Here is a 22,559-nt window from a genome sequence, read left to right as displayed (position 1 = left end):
CTCAGCTAAAATCCCTCTTAGCATGTGTTCTACCCCGTTCTCCACCGCCTTCCCACTATGAGGAGTAAGGTACTTTTAAATTAATTCTTCTTTCCTTGCTAGTGATGAAAATTGGAACGGATTATATATTGGTTCATTCTTTATAATCACGTTTTTTTCCCATGCTAATATAGCTACTCGATTTTTTAAATTATCTTGTATGACGCAATCGAATAAACAAACAAACAAAAAACGAACCAAACCAAACTTATTTTGGTTTGGATTGGATTGTACCTTTTTAAGAACGAAAATTGAAAAATTGAAACCTATCAATATAAAATAGTACCAAAAAACGAATGCACATCCCTACCATTTATTTCCCTTTTTAAGTCTAATGAGCCAAACGTAATAATCTCGTCATTATTTTATACTGATGGATATAAATTATTTATGATATTTTGTATATCAAAATAAGTTTTTAAATAAAACATGAATAAATATATCCTATTCTGGCATATTTTCGGACAAATTCTACAGGAAGAAGAGTATTGCAGAAGAATAGAGAAGAAACAAATTGTCAAAGAAGTAAGCAAAGAATTCAATGGGTGCAATCACGAATTCATAAGTCATAACCGTGGAGTTTTACATGTGGGAATTACAAAAGACAACATTGGGAGAAGTTGCATAATCCCACACCCGTCAAGTGTTGAAATCCACGGGTGTCACCGCCACTTTCATACTCACACCCATCAACTATGGACATCAAGAAAGAAGTTGCAAAATTCACTGGTGCGACTACCATTCTTATACTCTCACCCATCAAGTAAGGTCACGGATGTGAGCATTACTTCAAGGAATGCATTCGTAGGGGGGAGACACTACATTTTTCTATAAATAGAAGCATCAGTTTGCTTACAAATCATCCAATAATTTACAAGACAAAGTGTTAATCTTGATCTATTCTCTTTTCTTCCTCTTGTAGTAAAAATATTTCTCCAAGTCTTTCAATATTTTTAGCTTCTTAAATTCATATTTTTTCTTTTCTAACTCCATAATGGAGTAATCTCTTTTTGTTGGGATAGTTGAAGAAACTTGGTGTAATGTTATATTATTTTATTTTAGTTATTCCTCGCCTTGATATTATTTAAGTGTCATACTTTGTGTTGGAATGATATGTTCTACTAATCATTATCGTTGCTTAGTATATTTTGTGTTATGATTATAGTTATATTAATTTGTACTTCTAACAAGGAGGGAAATTAATATACTATAATAATCACATAAAATATATATGTAATAATAATTTTTAGTCATCTATTATTCCAAATCTTTGAACTTGCTTCTTTTAATCCTAATTCTCACGAAGGGGTTATTTCAAGTTAATTCTTAGTTTAAATCTTTATCTTATTTCTTTTCGTCCTAGTTCTCACGGAGGGACAGTCTTAAATAAGTTTATTGATTTGAGGGATCTCTATCTTATTTCTTTCAAATCTAATTCTCACGGAGGGATTGTTTCAAATAAGTTTATTGATTTAAGGACTAATCGCAAAAGGTCTTTATTCCTCATAACACAAATCAAGTCTAGGAACTATTTCTACTGTTTTGTGAAATTTACTAAAAAAGGGTTTTATTGTCATATATACACTAAGTGGATTCAACGACTCCCAACTCTTTCTTTTAAGATAATCTTTTGAAAGTTGTTTTTTTTGTAAAAGTAATTTTGCAAATTTAAGTCACTACTTTCCTTCATCAATCTTGTTACGTCCCGTATTTTTATACATTGGGACAACCCGGATTAACTATGATAAATTAAGGCCAAGACTATTCCGGGATTTGAAGTCGGGACTTTTGACCTTTGATTTTATTTTGAGACATAAGTTGTGTATGAAATTGTTAGCTTGAACACTTAGGAAAAATTGGGACCATAATTTATAAATTTGGAAATTAAAACTCTTGCAAAAAAAAAAAAAGAAAAGGAAGATGTGTGGATTGAAGTGTTCCCCACACATTGTTGTGGCCAATTTTAATTGGTCCAACACATGTGTGGGCCCAAAGACAATAAGAGATATTTTAAGGGGACTTAAAAGATGACCACTTAGTCATCTTTCTCTCATTTCACATTCCCACACTTAGAAAATAAAGCAAGAAGTTGAGGAACCAAAACCATGGCTCACGGCCAAGACCATGGAAAACCAAATCCAAATCAAGCCCCTCTAAAAATATTTCTTGGGTACAAATCAACTAATTAGAGGTCCCTAAGTAACTTGGAAGCATTGTTGGAGTGATCAAGTCTTTCATTTAAGAGATTTGCAAACCCTAGCCTATTGGTGGATTGAAGAAGAAAGGTGAGATCTAATCTTGTTTTTGAGTTATAAATGTTGTATGCATATTATAGTATGTCAATATGGATGAAAAATCATGAAATGTAGTATGTTGGAAATTGGGTCGTGTATGGTGTGTGAAGTTGTGTAAATGGGTGTTGTGACTAAGTGAAGAATTAACTCTATTTAGTATGTTGATTGTTGTAGGGTGAAGAAATGAATGAGAACTATCGATGTATGTATATAGGTGGGTATGTAGCCGTGTATATGGCCTCCAATTTGTAGCAAAGAATGAATTAATATCGCTTAGCGTCGAAATGGTTGTTGTGATGACTTTTGTGTTGGAAATGAGAGTTAAATACCCCGAAATTGATATGGTAAATGTGCGGACTGATTTGGAGAACTTTGTGCATTGAATGCAATCCTTATATATGAGAACCATTAATATATATGTATGTGTAGTGTGGACGAATGTGGGTCGTATAATATGTCGAAGATCGCATTAGTATCGCTTAACGTTTTAGTTGTCGTTGTTATGAATTTTAGTTGAAAATGAGCAATTAATAACTCAAGATTGATGTTGAGAATTTGTGGGCTGTTTTGAGGTTAGTTGTGCGTTTGACGTAAGTTGTATATTTTATGAAAATCATATCGTTCTATTGTGGATTGTGATACAAAACATGACTTGAAAATGAGGAAAGTGAAAAAAAGGGGTTGCTCGGCTAAGGGGACTGTTTTCGGGCAACATAGAGAAAAATTCTTGGCTTGTTGGAAAAATTATGTGAATTGTTTAGAATGTTGTTAGTATGGATTTGGGTTAATAATCGAATGTACGAACGATATTGTGGCTTGAAAGTAAGCCGTTGAAACGAATATTTGGAAAGTTGTTGAAAGATGTAAAAGAGAGCTATTAATGTTGTTTTGCCTTTCGAATTGATTATTGATGTTGCTAGGTTGGTTATTGTGGTTGTTGTTGTTGATTTTGAGCGAGATAAATTCTCGGGATGGCCTATTTATAGGGGAAGTGCTGCCGAATTTTCTGTAGAATTTAATGATTAGTTGGAAAGAATGGCTCAAGTGCCCTTAACTAATGTTTGGTATTCGTTGGCGTATTTATAGACCTTGGGGAGCCCGAGGCGTAGATTGGAAATTTACTTTAGATTGGCTATTTTGGAAGTGCGTACGAGGTATGTAAAGCAACCTTCCTTCTTTTGGCATGCCTTAGTTTTACATAGGCTAGATTAGAGCTTTAAGGGAATTCCAAATTCGAGATCCGAGCATGTTATGATCCATATATATATTCTTTGGCACTCTTATGTATGTTTTTATGAAATATGAACCATGATGTATTTGAAGTAATCGCTTTCCGAAATTCGCATAGAAAATGTTCACTTTAAGGAATTTTGTAATCTCTGAATGCCATATTTTTCGCATAGAGGCTCGGATCGCTCCAAAATTTTTTATAGGAGTTTGCTTGATGTATAATGGGTATGTTTTTCATAGGCGGGCTCAGTTCGGGTCTATACTCGTCCGTGGGTCCCGCGACGCCCTTTATGTAAATTCGACAACTTTGAATCAAAAAGTGATAATTATTATTCCGATTTCGAATATGACTATTTTACTTATCCTTCAGATTTATAATAATGATTTTATGCATATGATTCCTCACTACTCCGCTCGTGCCTACTATGATATCGTTCGCCGGTTCCCGGGCCGGTTCTGTTGTCGTGCGCTTTTTGATACATTCCGGTGTTATGCTGTGTTTATGGTTCACCGTGCTCCTCGCTCGAGGGTCGGGTTCCACTTATGTTTGGCGTTATGCTGTGTTGTGATGTGTGACGGGGATTCGGAGATTTGAAACTTTCTGGTGTTATGCTGTGTTGTGGCGCCATCGACAGGCGGGCGACTACATTTTCCAGTGCCCTATGCATAATTTATACTTTGGAAATAAACATTTTGATATGTATTATTTTCTATATATCTGATTCGATTATTATTCAGATTTATTTCTGTACCTTCTGTTTTGCATACTCAATACATATTTCGTACTGACCCCCTTCTCCGGGGGCTGCGTTTCATGCCCGCAGGTACAGACGCACAGCCTGGTGATCCACCTGTTTAGGACACCCTTTCTGCTATTCGGAGTGCTCCTCTCTTTCCGGAGCTTATACTTTTGGTATATATATTTATTAGTGCATTTGTATATATTCGTTCATGGGTATGGCGGGGCCCTGTCCCGTCATATGATTCTGTCGGTCTGTTTAGAGGTCTGTGGACATGTTTGTGGGTTAGGGTCTTTCTGTATGGATGTATGTACATGTCGTTTGGGCGATCCCATACGCCGAGGCGGCCGGTCCGTATATGTTGTTTGGGCGATCCTATACGCCGAGGCGGCCGGTCCGCATATGTTTATATATTGCTTGGTTAGACCTGTGTGGCTTTTGTTGGTATTTTCTGCGTGCAGGGTATATTGGATAGTCCGTAAAACAAAGGAAACTCTGCCGAAATTTTTCTGGAAATTACCTAAATTTGAAATAAAGCCTTGTCGGCTTCCGCCATATACTAGAATGAGTTGATAGAATTTGAGATAATATTTGATAGATGGGTTCGGGTGCCCAGATCGGGCACTAGTCAGGGCCTACGGGGTTGGGTCGTGACAAATCTGATTCTCTCAAATAGCAGCAAAAATACTACAAGTCTGTAGCATAGATTTTCCAATCTCTGTGGGAGGATATCTTAAACTATATTAGAATTTGACAGAGTACGAGCGAAATTTCCTATGCACTTTGGACTCGTCATATACCATCACAAAATTTTGAGTGAAATGTTTACAAACAAAACGATCTGACCCCTTAGGTTTTAGAAAATTAACATCAGTAATAGCAATTTAAATTTAAAATTTCATGGTTTGGTGTGCTCATTCCGCACTTTATTTGCAAAATATCGCAGTCCACATAGAATCATAGCATCAACTACGCAAATTTTAAGAATCATCAATATTAGTGTTCTCATATTAATAAATCACTAAAATACGTTAAAGTAAAAATTCTAAGACAAATTAAAGATATTTTTTTCTTGTGGGCTCTTTTGAGGTAATTGATTACGTGTTGAACCATGGTCAATAACCAAGGGTTAAATGTTTTAATAGAGCTACTAAAAGTGGGGATAATGTTTTTTAAACTTGTACGTTAGTGAAGTTGCTCCTATTATATTGAACTTGCTTTTATCATATTTGAAATCGACGAGTCTCTCATATGCTGCCTTTGACGTGGAGAGAAATGTTTTTGTTTTGGTCGTTTATTCTATTCCACGAATTGTGTGTTCATACCACTTTCGTTCCTATTTTCCTTTCCTCTCATCTTGTTGGATTTCCTTATGGGTTCTTTTAGTTTTAGTGAGGAGCAGAACAATATTTTACAATATATTGGGAGTAGCTTCATTCTTGGTCGCTCATGCACGGAAAAACTTGAGGTTTTGATAAGAAAGCTATGATAGAAGGAGCAAAATGAAATCTAATCAACATGTTTTTAGTTTATAAGTAATCATATTTCCGTTGAAGTGAGAAGCAGAATTTATGATCATTCTCTTCGACGCATAATTTATGGAGGAAATTTGTGACTTGCAGCTCCAGTCAAAGTGAAGAAGTGAGAAGCAGAATTTATGATCTTTTTGGGTCTTATGAAAAGATGAAGATGGAGAATTTCGAATATGATATATCTGATTTAGTAAACGATATTCTTGTTCGGCTGAAGAATCAACCTCATGCCTTGATTGATTTTGTATATCTTGATGAGGTTCAAGATATACCATTGCGACAAATAAGTATTCTCAAGTACATCTGTAAAAATGTTAGTGAAGGCATTGTTTTGTGCAGGGATACAACACAAACAATCATGAAAGGGGTAGACTTCATATTTGAAAATGTTAAGAATCTTTTCTATCGCTAGTTTGGCATGAGGCATAAAGATAAAGACTTCAATTTTTTTAAGTTAATTGAAAACTTCAGGACTCATCAACATGTAATCCTTCTAGGAGAAAGCGTAATTACTTTGATTCATCATTATTTCCCTTATTCTATCAAAGTCCTGGAATATGAGACAAGTGTTACATGTGGTCAGGTCCCAGTGTTGCTTAAACCTAAGGCCGAAATAAAATTAAAAACTATTTTAGGGAAGAGTAAGAGTAACAGGGGCAAAATAATAGGTTTTGGTACGGAGCAGTCCATATTGGTGCGTGATGAATCTGGAAAGAAGGAAGTCTATGGTATTATTGAAAGGCAAGTACTTGTTTTAACTATTACTGAATGCAAAGGCTTGGAGTTTCAGGCAAGTCCTCTGTTTGCTCATTTATCATTCTTGGTATTTCAATTGTAAATGTCAAATTCTCTTCTGTTAAAAGAGATGGCCAAAAAAAGTAATATCTCAAACAACTTTTGAGTAGCAAATAATGGTGAATTACAAATGCGTCCTTTAAAGAGCACAAACACTAAAAGCATGCTGAATAGATTGCATCCTCTGACAAAGCTCATTCTCTTTCCCATTGAATTCTCCTTTATCGTCTTATTTCCTTCTTTGATCTTTTGTATGATGTACTGCTGTACAATTTTTTTTTTTGGGTCGTCACCACTTAAACATTATTGTAGATTAGTATATGAGTGCATGGAAAAACAAGGTTTACTAGAAATGTCCTTCCGAAGTTTCTCTGAAGAGAGACACAATGTCCTGTGCTCTGTACCAAAGAAGTTATATGTTGCTGTCACTCGAACAAGGCAAAGGTTATAGATATGTGAAAGTTTAGAAGAATATTCCAAGCCTATGTTTGAGTACTGAAGACTCTTATGTCTAGTGGAAACAAATGAGATAGATGATTCACTTGCACAAGCTATGCAAACTTCGAGCGCTCCGGAGGCGTGGAAGTTACAGGGATTGAAGGTTAAGCTGATTCTGCTTGTTCCATTGCTATTAGAACTTTCATCTATTCAAATTTCATTCTTGTGATGCTACATGTACCTATCAACATATTGATATTATCATGCAACTCTTTTGGGACCAAAACTATGAGATGGCAATCATGTACAATGAAAAAGCAGGAGAAAATATATGGGACGAAAGTGCAAAGGCAGCTAGATTGAGGGTAGATGTTGAGCGAGTTTGTTATTCAGATCCCAAAAAGGCTTCCCTACGTGAGCTACTGAGAAGTTTGATTATACTGAAAGGTCTCAGTCAGTAGCAGAATGGCATTATGACTGAGGGATTATAAACAAACAAGTAATACATGGTGCTTTTCCTAAAAAGCTTACTCACTCTCTTAAGAGTTTTTTTTTTGCGCATTTTCTGTCCCTCTTCAATTCTGTAATGTGTTTAATATAGAACTTTTGAGCATTTCCATATCTTAAAGACTTACATCCAATTTTGAGCTGTGGTAATATACATCTCAGAACACATTTTAAAGGGATAATGAAGTACTTATACACTAGGTAGACCTCCAGGGGCTTATGAACAATGCCCTTTTTTTAAAATAGCGCAAGTGGTATGTTCCAGTGCTGTCTCACCGTGCCAAATGTTCTGTATTTCTCTTCCACCTTCCCTTTTTTTAAGCTATCTGTGTTTTTGGGTTGATAACTAGAGAATCCTTTTTGCGGTCTTGTTTTGTGTCATGATAACTGTATATCATGACTAAATAGTGTTGTTTTCTTTCTAGCTATTCTATTATCTTCTCCAACCTACTAGCTTATTCATCCACATGAAACATTTATTTGGAGAAGTGTGGAGAACCTGAACTTAAAAAAGCTGCCTAATGTTTACACTGGCTGGATGCTATGAGAAGGCAACAAAAAATTATGGAAACGACCGTTATTTCTCAGAGTGCTTGTCAGTTTGCACCAAAGGTAAAAGTTTTGACTTGGGTTCGAAATATTTACCTTTGATGCAAACTAGCAAGCACTTTATTTGCAAAATATCACAATATTTACCTTTGTGTTTTTTAATTTTACCGCGACTTATATTAGAACTAGTTATAAAATCCTGTGTTGTGCACGGGCCCAATATCAAGTGAAAATATTGAAATTGATCGTTAAGTTTTTTTTTTTTAAGAATTTTGGATTGATAATATGAAACATAACATTTATTTAGTCTTATAGAAATTTACTCCTACTTATACTATTACTTAAAATTAATACGGTATTCTTTGAAAAACAGATATTTCACACAAACACTTCAAGATTATTGGATATTATTATTTAAATCGAGATGGAGTTCTGCACTTAGTAACCGATTTTAGCATATTTTTTAATGTTGATATTAAAAAAATAAGGCTATCTAATTTGTTTCTTAATGGATGTATAAAGATTTTGCTATAGAATAGATTGAAGTAATGTTTTAGGCCTGCCAATTCTAGTATCTAATCAGGTGAAGGTGCAGTTTTAAGTTCTTAACACTATTTTCTAGTGAAATTTTTAATCTTCTCAGTTTGAGCTGAAGTACACATCATTCTTAAAGGTTCATTTATTCATCTATTAATGATTAAAATTTCCGTTAGTTTATGAGTTGTACTATTGAAAGAAAAAAAAGGATGCAGAAGCAAAGTGAAATATTGATGTGGGCCCATGTGATCAGATGAGTGGTACTCTCAAGCAGCCTAATTACAGCGTGTGGATTGAAAAGAAGCAGACCCCAAACTTTCAACAAGGTTGTCCACATATGGCCAAGTGTACAAAGGAATTAAATAAAAGTGGTCTGACTATTTTGTCTAATTCGCAAAAGATACACAGTCAACACCATGAAGTACAACATAATTCAAGCAAGATAACTAAGAAATACCGAAAATACTCCTACGCCGGGCAAAAATGTTGACGGAGAGGAGTTTGCTGACTCCCTCTTATAGAATAAGAGAAAAATATATTTAAGAGATTTGACATTATTTCTCTCATTCTCAATAATCTTGTTTTTTGCCATGCTAATATAACAAATCGTTTTTGTAAATTATCTTATATGACGCAATAGAATAATCAAACCAAAAGAAAAGAAAAATCGAGTTTGAGGCCGAAATAAAATAAAACTTTCAAATTGTATTGAGATTCTACATGTTCTAGTTCAAGTGTTCAACAATTTAAATATTTAATTTATTATTAATTAATTAAATTACATGCTCTTAACGCCTTTGAAGTTTCTTTTCTAAATACAGGTCTTAGGATCTAAATTTAAATATTAAACTTTTAATTTACTCTATGATGTACGATCATTAATTTAAAATATTTTCTAATACCAACAATCATTAACATTTAATAAAAACGTAAAAGTCATTTAAAAAAAAAAAAATAGCAAGTGAACAAAATATAAGCCCGGCCCGAACCGAACCGACCCATTAAGTCCAAGCCCACTCTAGGCCCCTAACATCCAGCCCCAACAGTCCGATAATACAATCAATGACGAGCCCAACCCATAGTATGGTAGACTTAAATTTTTATGATCCAGTCCGACGCCGCTCGACCCCCTAATAGGTATATAAGAAAGTGAGAAGGTAACAACAAAAAACAAACAAAGAAAGAAAAGTGGAGATAGAGTGCATTAATGACAAGATGAGAAAGTGAGAAGATAATTACCGCATATAACACCACTACGTTGTAGTTGTAGTTGTAGTTGTAGTAGTGCATACATATTTTCGCCTCTGTTTTTCTTTTCTCAGCTTCTTTCTTTATTGGTTTTAGAGATTACCTTCTTCATAATCAATTAAGACAATTCTATGATTTTCGAGAAAAACGTGAATTGAAACATGTACAACCTTACTTGTCTTCAAGCAATGAGCAAAATAGTTATATCAAAGCGCATAACACCGTGAAAATAAATATTTGATTTTCAATGGGTTACTTTTATGTTTTGAACAGTTCTTCTTTCTAATTTATTAATTTTGTCTACCTATAAAAGTGATACATGGAAGAATCACCGTCAAAACTAAGTAGGCTACAAATATTGGGTCAAAATTTAGGGGAAGTCACACAAATACAATTTTTTCAAATGGTAATTAAAAAAATTACAACTATTTTCAAAAAATTACATAAATAAAACATATTCAAAATTTTAACTTCTTAATTACAAAAATACAACTTTTTACATTCCTAAAATATTAATAATACTTAATTTTAGGAGTTACTACCATTAATGCATTTCCACTTTTTACTTTCTCTTTCTTTCAGAATCATTAGAATGTAATTTTACAAATAAACACAACAAAATCAACTTCAAATCCCATATTCCATCTACCGTTTTAAAAAGATTTTTTTTCTTTCGATTCCTCCTTTTTATTCTTCTTTTTTTAATTTCACTTGATGATGATTCAGTTATTTTTTTGTGACCAAAAGAAATTATTTGAATATATTAATATTAAGAAAAGTACATGATAAGATATGGTATAAGAAATGTACATTAAAATATACCTTAAAAAGTATATGGTATATTCAAATTGGTATATTTAATTGAAAAGATGATAACAAAATATTTGTGAATATAATAGTAGAAATTAGTATATTTAATTTTGTTTATTATAAATAGTATATAATATAATAATATTATTTGTGTGTATATATAGTATATAATAATATTACGATATATCTAATATATGAATATATTACTCTATGTGCCACAATATATATAGAGAATAATATAATTACTTATGGATTACCACTAAAATAGGATCTTAATTAATAATTGACATCCCATCTCATAAAACTTGGCTTCCTTTCTGCCATCACATTTTAATTATTCATTTTTTTTCTCTCTCTTCCATGAAATAGGAAAATTAACTCAATTAAATTTATATTTGTATATATTTAATATAATAAACAATATATGCCTAATATATATATATATATATACTATATATAATATTATTTTTTATGTATATTTACTAGTATATACTATATATAAAATAAATTTTTATGCATAGTAAGCAAAAAGTAATATATAAGTACAAGAATATATATACTTGTTCAAGGAATTGTATAATATATATCATATAAACAGTAGTATACTATTTTATGAATTAAAATGCTAGCTTAGTATATTGGGATGTTTAGAAAAGTAATTAATGTGTTTTGATATGTATTTAATTTGGTTATCACTAATATAAGAAACTCCTTATTATTAGCCTTTTATTCGTAGCAACATTTTTTTATTATGGTATAAAATCATACATATACATTAAATATAAAGTATATATTATAGATTATATAATTTAGTTAATAGTTGTAGATTACGAAATATTCTACTTATTTACTTGTATTTATGTAACTTCCCTAAAAAAATTTAAGATTACATAGTCAAGGTTCATCGACTTCGAATAATAATACCTGATGTTACTCCTTTGGTGGGACACAGTGGAATAATGGAAAAAGAAATTGGGCCTTTATGGATCACTAGTCTTATGTGAAAATGCAACCTTTGATGATTTGGGCAGGCTACACTTTCAAATTTTGGTATTTTATTCATTTATAAAATATGTCCCTTAGAAAAATTGTATTGCAATAATTCGATACGTTGTATACCATTTTGTAATTTCAATGCGAACTGTACATCATGAGGTATACAATATACAAAACTACTGAAATTTTGTAAATATTTTTCATAAATAGGGGTATGTAGTGAATACTTTTAAGTGATCATTTTTAAGTGTAATATTTTTATCGTTTGAACACATCGTAAATGCCCCTTCAACTTTCAGGAGTTTATGAAATGACCTAAAATTTCATTGAGAATACTCCCTTTATTCCTTTTTACTTGTCCCCTGGTGACTCACTCCCCTCAAGAAACTATTTATTGGTAGGAGTATATTTTATTACATTATCCTTATTAATTATGCTTTAAAAATTTAAATTTGACTACTAATACCTTATGTAGTTATTTAATGATAAACGCAATATTGAAAAAAATAATAAATCTCTCTTGATTTGCTAAAATGAACAAATAAAAAAATCTATATTTAGTATAATGGACAAGTTAAAAGGAACAGGTGAAGTATAAAATAGACTCCAATTAGCGACGTCGTTCAACCAAATTGAATAAACAAAGATAATCAATAACGATGGCCAAGTACTTTTAATAATCCTAAGGTATTTGTTGCCATTACAAGAGTTTAATTTAGATGGGTCGATTTTCTCTTGTGTTAATTTATAAGTTAAAAGGTAATAAAAATAAGTAAAGTTATCTATTACTTGACGCATTGAGTACACAGAGAACATAATAAAAATAAGTAACCAATAAATCCACTCTCCAAAGTAATTCATTGCTGTTGGACTAGATCGATATTGAAGATTAGATCGAGAAAACGCAATAAACATGCAATACAGATTTGTACTTGTAATTCTTCGTAAAGTTTCCATGCCAGTTTCGTCATCAGACATGATAATATGTCTGATGAGATAGAATTAACAACCAAAATATCATAATTCATTAAAGAGATCGACATAGCTTTAGTCATTAACTTCTTGGATTTACTTGTCAATTTGTCATCTGTTTCCTATCACATTTTTCTTTCATCCGTTCGTCAAATTATGGGATAAAGATAAAAAGGCTTCTTCAAGAGAAAAGTTCCAACTTCCACGAGTTCACTTCATATATTATTAACATAGTAATTAAGCAGGCTACGTGATCGAAATAAATATTACTATACCTTCAGTCATAACCAATATGCACATTCACAATACTCTCAACCTTGAAGGTTTAAATAACTTGTCATCTACAAGGTCTATTCTGTCATCCACCGTTAATCTTGGCATATTTTAAAGTATTTAATTTCAGACCTAACATGAACATTAGATACCTAGTTCAGTTGATGTCACACCTTTTGTCAGGTTATAAGTAATTGGTCCCTATTAATTACAAATTGAAAACTAAAAGGAAAAAATACTACTACTACTACTACTAATAATAATAATTAAAGAGAACTATGAAAATAATTTTGTTTTAACAGATAGTAGATCTTAAAAAAAATTGCAGTATATATCCAATGGGGGACAAAGAGCTAGTTGAAGAAATGATAAAAACTTATATGAAATACAAATATTTAGGTATATTTATCATGTTATGTTTGTTTGATTATAGTTGCAGATTAATGGTTGTAATTTCACTTGATGCAGTTTAGCTATAGGGTAATCTCATCAAATGCCATCCGTTCATTCTTTTTTTTCTTTTTCTTATTTATTTAAGAGCTCATCTCCATCCCAATAAGTTTGAGCTAAAAATACCAAAAAAGTCACAATAAATAAAAGTTATTAGGTCATCTCATGTTTGTTCCATCCCACCTAATTTTATACTAACTCACGGAGAAATCAAAGTCATTAAAGGGACCTGCAAGAAATTAACAAGAGATGATTTTGGCGTTTTTAGTTGAAGCACGTTCTGATGATGAAAACCACTAATTTCGTAGTTTAATTGTGATACCCCAACAAGGCACATAGCAATTTGCAACTACACTATGACTAATTAATCCCAATATCTTGAACTTTATTATTCTAGAGAAGATTATGTCACTTAGATCCCATCATCCACAGTTAAAATGAGACATTGTTTTCGTTTCAAAAAAGAGGAGCAATTTTAGGACCACTCAACCTTAATAAAAAAATACATTGACCTTAAATTAATTACTTCCTCAGTTCCATTTTAAATGTCTTTTTAGTCCCCAAAAAATGTTTTAAAATAACTGTCATTTTAAAAAATCAAGATATAATTGATTATTTTCTTTTCAATATTATCCCTGCTATTAAAGAGGTAAGGAAAAAGTGATTAATAGTATTCATTTTGATGTTAGAAATTTTTAATAAGAACTAAATAAGGGTAACTTGATAAATTACATGTGTTACAACCTTAAAAGACACGTAAAATGGGAGGGACGGACGGACGGAGTATTTGTTAATGTTATTTTCTTCTTTCTTTTTTCTCCTTGAATATAATTGAAATAATGTTGCAACAAAGAGGGTGAAGAAGGTCCCTTCGTACTTGGATGCTAACGTCAGGTGCATTATTAACTCCTAATTATTTTCTTGATTAATCAATGGTGTTAGTTGGTTTAGAAAGTGATAGGGTTCTCACACAGCCTATCCACGGCTTCCCACCAAACTTATTATAATATTATTCCAAATAATTATAAGATTCTTGAATATAGATAAAAATATAAAATCTACTCAGGTTTGCGTTGCGTCTTCATTGAATATTCTGCAATCTGGGCAAAGAAAGTCGTCTCTGGCTTACGTTTGCAGTTTCTTTAAGATTCCACAATTTCGAAATTGCCAATCAGAATATTTAATATAATGTGATGAGGAGGCCGGGGGGAATAGCAATTAAATATTAGTAATTATTTCCTCTTAAATTTAGTAATTGTTTTGGGGTTTTGAATGGTTATCCCATCAGAGGTAAAATACTACTCCCTCCGTTCTAAAATAAGTGTCACCTTAATGAAAATTACGTCCATTAAGAAATCAATAAATATAATATGAAGTTTACTAAACTATTCCTATTTATTAAATGTTTTTTGAGAATGGAGCAATATTAAAGAGAACGACTTCTTTAATGATACAGACATAGTTGGAAACACTTATCAATTTTTGTCTTGAATTCCTAAGATGACACTTATTTTGAGATTTTTTTTTTTTTTTTGCGAAGGTGAAATTTATTTTGGGACGGAGAGAGTAAATAATTTTGTATAAATTTTGATTAATAAAATTACCTGATATTTATATTGATGGATGATAATAAGTAATTTATCGAATTAATTGTGATTCGAATAAGTTGATTCCAACAACACGATTACGATAAAGAAAGTGCTATCGGTTCACACGGGGTTGTGCAGGAGCACAGGACATACGGACGACATCAATAATTGCTGATCAATAATTTCGTGTATGTGAGTTTCGTAAAACATGCTTAGTTTCAAGGATTATTAATTCCAATGTACTGAACGAATAAGCCTCTTAAGAAAAGAAGTAATGACTGTAATACAGCCCTTCTTCTTCCTTTTTATTTCTTGTTCTTCTCAAAAATTGTTTTGATAGAAATACATTGTTATCTTTTCTAAATGAAAAACCGAAAGAACGTAACACAGAGGGTCTACGTTATTTCGCTCAAATAATACCAAATAGCCTCCAGTTTTTCATTAAAAAAATAAATCCGAAACTTTGGTTTTAATTTGGGGAGGTTGTTGAAGTTTTCCTTTTCCTTTTTGTTTTCTGTTTTTCTATTTGAGAGGAAGGGGAGAGTCAGTCAGGTATCAGCCATCATCAAACTTTGGATAATTTTGAGAGCTTAATATTGTATCATGTCCGGCCCCCTTATTATGTTTTTTCACTTTTGAGAACGATTACCTAGGAACTATATTTCATAGACAATTCAAATTATGTAGTAAAATAGTAGTTATTAGTAATATTAGAATCTTTTCTACCAAAAAAAAAAAAGTGCATCTTTCTGCGTGGACCAGCAGGGACCACTGCTTACCTAATAAATCTTAATTTCTCGTGGAATGTAGCCAACACCCAACGCGTAGGTTTTAATTTTTATAAGTTAATAATGTAAAAATAATTTTTAATTGCCAAGTCTTTAGGTTAAACTTTACTTGAGGACCGGTAAATGTTTATTTTAAGTATATGAGTAGCCAATACAACAAAAATAAAGTTATAAGTTACTCGTTACAATAAGTTAAACTCTATCTTAAAGTATTTATTTTCACCTTGCTGAGAACATGCCATTTTATAAGTTGAAGCATCGGTTTAATTGAGGTAGGAATGATAAATACATACTCCGTACTAATAAGCGTAACCAAATACGCATTTTAATAAAATCTTTCGTTTGTGGGAAGCACTAGAAATTTATGCTCCCTTACAAGGTCAACTCTTCCGGGGAAAGTCCAACTTTTGAGATACAGAAGTGTTTATAATTTAACTAACGGAAAAGGGCCAAAATTACTCCTGAATTTTAAAAAATAGTTCATTCATACCCTTCGTTATACTATAGAGCCAATTATATCCTTACCGTTATACTATGGGTAACTCAACCCGACCCGACCCGAAATTATTTTTTCCACCCAAACTAATACGGACCAACCCATTCCCTAAAACCTATTCCCCCTCCCCCCCAAACGCACAATCTCTGTTCATACACTGCAAAGGTGTTTTCAATCTACATACACTGCAAAGCTTCAACTCCGGTTCTCAAGTCAATTATCTAATTTCTCTTCTTCAAATTCCAAGTGTGACTTAAAATTTGTTTTTATTTTGTCTCTAAACGTTCAATATTTACTTCTAAGGTTTGATGGTGATGAAATTTTGTGTAGTTAGCTGGTTATGGAGGGGTTGAGGAATTTAGTATTAGCTATGCTATTATTGTAGCAAATGAGTTCTGTAACTGGATTCAGTTGAAGTTATGTGAGGCTCTTTTAGTGGAATTTGTTGCAAGAATGAAACTTGCTGTAATTCTCCACTTCAATATGTTGTTGTCGTGGTAATTAACTATTTTCTCTGGTTAGTTTATGTTTTTGTTGTTTGAACTGAAAGTCTGCGCCTTTCGAAAATTGTATCTATTTCTATTTCAGCCTGGTCTATCAAGAGGAATATAAGAAAGAATAATGAGTCATTATGCATGTGAATGTAATTCACAGACACGTGTGTTAATGGTACTCCTTCTAATAACCCCAAGGGGCTGGGAGAGAGCAAGTTAGCTTCAGATCTCTGTATGAGTTAGATGGCTCACGGGCAACACTTTTAAAGTCAGATCTCTGTAGTTTGAAAACATCTTTTGCAGTGTATGAAGAGAGATTGTGCGTTTGGGGGGGAAATAGTTTTTAGGGAATGGGTTGGTCCGTATTAGTTTGGGTGGAAAAAATAATTTCGGGTCGGGTTGGATTGAGTTATTTTAATGGGTAAAAAAAGTTTTGATGGGAAATTTTTTTTTGAAGGGTTGGGATGATGCCACGTGGCAACCGTTACACATAAGGGTATAATTGATCCCATAGTATAACGGTAAGAGTATAATTGGTCCTATAGTATAACGAAGGATATGGATGAACTATTTTACAAAGTTCAGGGGTAATTTTGGTCCTTTTCCGTTTAATTAATACTCCAGCTTGATGTTCCTTTTTTATAGTCGATTTCTCGTGTATTATTGAGTTTAATTATATCTTTACCTTTTAAGCCAAGGGAAAGGGTACTGAAAAATATTATTTCAACAGTTTTTAGCTTTTCATTGTGGTCGATTGGCCAATTCACGCAACTAATAGTAAAGGATTTTATTTTACTTTATATGAATCGTTAGATGTGACATTTTTCGTCTTACTAAATTCACATCGTCACAATGATGTTTTGGCTACAAAATACTACTTAGTAAATTTTTTCTAATTAGCTTTCCTAAGTGCAAAAGTTAAGGTTAAAGGGTCTAAAAAGGATCTAATTAATTCGTTGATCAAACTTTGAATCCGGACACAAAAACATACTTGCTGCCGATTAAATCATAAAGTATTAGAATAAAACTTTTATGATATAGAAATGTTAAAGACTTGAAACCTAGATAATTTATTTTACTAGTAATGTATTCATAAGTGGTGTCATATCTTCCTATCATTAGCACATCCTGTTGGGTTTAATAGATAGGTTGAATGAGAAATGGAGGGAAAATGAATTGTTCCCTCATAGGTGGTGGAAAGAAAAATTCTCCTACTTAAAAGTAGAAGAACTTCTTTTTGTTGCTAAAGGGTCAAGAAGAGGGTCTCCCCTCGTGCTATTGTCGTCGCTCGGCTTGGCTTCAGATTGATTTGGATCTGGTCAAATGATCTAATTGATTGATAATTTTTTTGGACCAAATTTCCTTTAATTTTAATTTAATTAGCTATTATTTAATTAATTAATTAAATTTTCCAGATCTTGACCCGTTAGTGACCCGGATCCGCGTGTTTGACCCGCGACCTGTTTCTTCCCCGGATTAATTTCCCTCCGTTTTATTTTTAAAACGAATTATTTTTTCTGAAAGGTTGCAAACCTTTCTGAAAAGCTGGAAACTTTTTCCCAACCAGTGCATTAATGGCTATAAATTCCAGTTGATACTCAGATTATTACTTGCGAATTTTCTGATATTCTCTATTCTTCTACTCTCTTAAAAGTTTTCTTCTGTGTGTTATACTGCCGTTGAGTGGTTCGCCTGACATCAGAGTTTTTGGTACCAATACATCGGTGAGTGAAATCTTTCTATCCTGGGAGGATATATTCCACATTCAACCTCGGGTACTTGAGGGGAATAATTTCCTTAAGGACACACTGTGCATTCAGTGGGTTAGATTTCTGTTCCTTAAAAATATTTCATATACTTTTATCTGATTATTTTTCCAGATTCTGTTTTACATTGGTTTATAGTTTCTGATTTTGTAAAGTTACTGGTTTCTGAAAATTTTGCTAACTTACTGTTTCGAAATACAAATTGATAACACATACCATACCTTACCACAAATCAAAGATAAATTTTTCATCAGGACATGAATGATAATTGATAATGAAGCTTCCCATTATTATTGCACAAAATAAAAAAAATGTTTCCCATTATTTTATACCTACTGTAACAATTTAAAACTCCTATCATATTTGTGGCAATCAGTAAGCAGATAATGATAAGTACATGCATACTTTCTTATATGTTCGTAAACGTATTCGCTTAAAGAAAGTTTTAATCATATTTTAATATTTTAGACTTTCATTTCTCAAATGCTCTTCTCCTCGGTTAACAAAAAGATTAATTATATTTCAGGAAGGGGTGCTAATTATAAATGGGCTGGAATATTGTTGAGAGATAGGAATTCAGGTTATCAAAGAATTTTGTGCGATTATTTCTAGTACTAGCATGAAATGAGTCGGTCATCCACATTGATATCTTATTGGGGGAAAGAAGATGGTATTGTTCCTCCACAAGTTTAATGTGCCAAGGTTAAAAAACATCTACAATTTTCTTTTTGTTTTGATGTCCATGCCATCTACAAAAATAAAAATAGGGCATTAGGGCCATTCAGAAAATCAGATAGACGTGATCATATTGCTTTTGGCTTCTTCGATGTTGACAATAATCGAATGTATAAGATTTTTTTTACTCTAAATAAAAGGTTTTTTATTTCAAGATCTAGGAATGAAATAATCTTAGTAGAGAGTGTTTCCCCTTTTAATAGGATGAACTCGAATTAATTGGCACCCAAAATGGATAATGGACAAGATGTATGCGAAAGAAAAAACAATTCTACATAATCTTAAGTAGGATCAAGATCATATTGCGTTAATCAGCTTCATATATTTTCAACATTTTCTAGAATGAATGGAATAAATTATACAGTAGTAATATACTTGGTTTTTCGTCTTAGATGTTATTAGTTAATTTCCATACGTAAGATATATACTATAAGTTCAATCCTAAAAATTAAAATGCTTAGGATTTACTGCTTAGGATTTATAAGCTACAGGATTAATAGTACATAAGTCTAATCAGAGACTCACCTAAAAATGAGAGAGAAAACTTTACTCACAAATAAATTATACTGTCCACATGAATTCTCATTGACATCACATGCAAAAAATAGCATAAAAAGTAATAGAAGTTCTCTTACTCTATAATTTTTTGGCGTAAAAAATTCTGACAAAATTAATACTCCCTCCGGATCCAAAAGAGTGTCCACTTAGTCATTTGCACACCCTTTAAGAAAATACTAACTCCTAAGAAAAAATAAGCAATTTGACTAAACTGCCCCTAATTAAATAAGTATTGAGATTTGATCACATAACACTTAATAGGGGCAAATCTGGAAAAAGAAGCTAATTCTTTCTTGATTTGATAAGTGGACACTTTTTTTGACTCAAGAAAGAAAGACTAAGTGAACACTCTTTGTGATCCGGAGGGAGTAAGATACTCCCAGCTAACCGACGAGCACAAAAACGCAACTAAAAGTAAAGCCCTCGCTAGTCAAAGAAACATCAAAAATATCAATCCAACGAGGATTGAGTTTCTAATATATTAATTAGTATTATTTATTTACTATTTGAGATATCAGATATATTTTATTTGTGAATAAATTTTATCGGTTACTAATAAATATGCTGGGATATATCAGATTTTTTTGCTCTTAATTAGAAATTTCAAATTCAAACCCTAAACATTAAAACATTTCTTTTAGGGAGCACTTCTCTCTTAAATAGGCCATATCAAGGAGAATTTAAATTAATATCTGATTAACAAGTTGGAAATATCATACGTTAAAAAGAAGTTTTATCTCTAGGTGGGGTGAGATAATTAAGGGAAAGATTGAAATGACAATAATTGAGGGAGAATTCACCAATGAGATAGCTAAAGGTGGCTGTAAAATGGTTTTCCAACATTGAAGTGGATGCAGCAAATGGAGAGTAGAGCAGGGTACACTCAATCATTTGATATGTTAACCTATAAAGTCAATAATTTCCCCCCACCTCAGCAACTTGAGCTTCTATACCAATTATTATATCACATTGTGAAAACTTTATCAATCATTCATTAACGGAGTACATAATTAGAAGGTTTTCTTACGTCAGGAGCCTCAAACTAGAATATTGTCCAGTTATCTGTAGATCCCCTGCCACACCCACCCCCCCCTTCCCCCGCCCAAACATTGCTTATGTCACACGAATCTTGACTTAATTATTAGTTTCATTTTAATTACGAAGTTGCCCACGCACACTGTGATCCATAATTGTACTTAAGACAGGGCAAAAGAGTCGAATTAAAACAATTATCCCTGTCACTTGGAAGCATCCCTTCCCCTTCTTTCCCACATCCTTGTCTCTTCTTAAATCCTTGATAGTACACTCCTTTTTTTTGTGGATTCTTCGAAATCTTTATCAGTAGTTTCATTACTATGTTAATTTACTTTCTTTATATGAATAAATAAATAAACTCAAGAAAATCAAGTAACTTATAAATTCTATTCACTATAAGTAATTCGAAGAAAATAGCGGTAGCTGAAAAAGCAGTAAACATGCAATACATAATTGATGCGTACGTCCAACAGTGTGGCTATCTTTGTAAAGTTAATATTGCCAGTTTGATTAGGAGACATGGACACGAGATAGAATTGACACGCCATTAAAGAGAAAATGAAAGGGCCTGTACTGGCGGCTCAAACGGTGCTCTTCTTGGATTTATTTGTCGTTTGTCCCTGCTCCTGGTTAATTTTCACATTTTAATTACCATCCTTTGAGTAGATGAGACAATGAATGCGTTATGACACTAAGAAATGGAAAGCAATAAGAGAAGTGTTCTTTGACTTTAATTTGCTCAGTCATGATAAGGTTATTAGTAGGGATTGGAAACCGACAAACCGCATCAAACCGATAATTCGAGTCAAATCGAGAAAAAAAACTTGATTAGTGGTTTGGTATTTAAAAAAAAAAAAAAACCGACCATAATTGGTTTGGTTTGGTTTTAACAAAAAAAAATCAAACCGAACCAAACCAATCCGACATTACATGTATACCATTTTTAAAGATATTTCATACATAAAAATATTTATTTCTAATGTAATTTATAAATATTTGTTAAATTTCTTCATAGTTTTTGTCTTTTAACTTATTATTTCAAGTTTGTAATTAGAATTTTGAATGATTCAATAAGTTTTATAACCCATAGATGTTAGTAACTCAAAAAAAGTCCAAATCAAAACCGACTCAATACTAATGCTAGCAAAAAAAAAATATTCTAGTCTAACGCTAGGAGTCACAATAATGTTGGATATCTTTAGTTTTGCATTGGTTTAGAGAGTGAAATACACACAAAAACAAATTATCATGTAATTAATAGTTATTAGCCGTACTTATTTTAGCATGACTTAGTATTTTATGATCATTTTCATTATGGCTTATTAAATAACGATATTTATTTTAACCAATTTCATTATCTTTTGAGAAAAGACATGTTTTAACCCCTGAACTTGGCACGAAAACTCACTTTAGCAACTAAACTTAACTTCTATTTATTTACCCCCCTTAACAACTTACGTTTCAATTATTTTCCACCCCAAATGATGACGTGGCAAAAAAAAATTAAGAGAGTGAAAAACAAAAAAAGTGGACCCGCTTATATATATATATATATTATAAATTAAAAAATAAAATAAAGGTTATACAATTAAAAAATAAAATAAATAATATACAATTAAAAATAAAATAAAAATAAAACCATCTTCTTCACAATCCCCCTCCCACTCCACAACCCCACCCACCATCTT

At 32.2% G+C, this 22,559-nt stretch overlaps 1 long non-coding RNA gene across 1 annotated transcript; it reads left to right on the top strand.

Moving 5' to 3' along the window:
* Positions 1 to 1,742: 1,742 nt before the first annotated feature.
* On the top strand, positions 1,743 to 4,882 carry LOC132600177 (uncharacterized). The gene is made up of 3 exons (XR_009567150.1): positions 1,743 to 2,324; positions 3,420 to 3,487; positions 4,388 to 4,882. It is a non-coding gene; the product is annotated as an uncharacterized LOC132600177 (long non-coding RNA).
* The last annotated feature ends 17,677 nt before the right edge of the window (positions 4,883 to 22,559 follow it).

This window comes from Lycium barbarum, chromosome 6, assembly GCF_019175385.1.
Source record: "Lycium barbarum isolate Lr01 chromosome 6, ASM1917538v2, whole genome shotgun sequence".
Taxonomy (NCBI): Eukaryota; Viridiplantae; Streptophyta; class Magnoliopsida; order Solanales; family Solanaceae; genus Lycium; species Lycium barbarum.
This window is presented reverse-complemented; position numbering and strand designations above follow the sequence as displayed.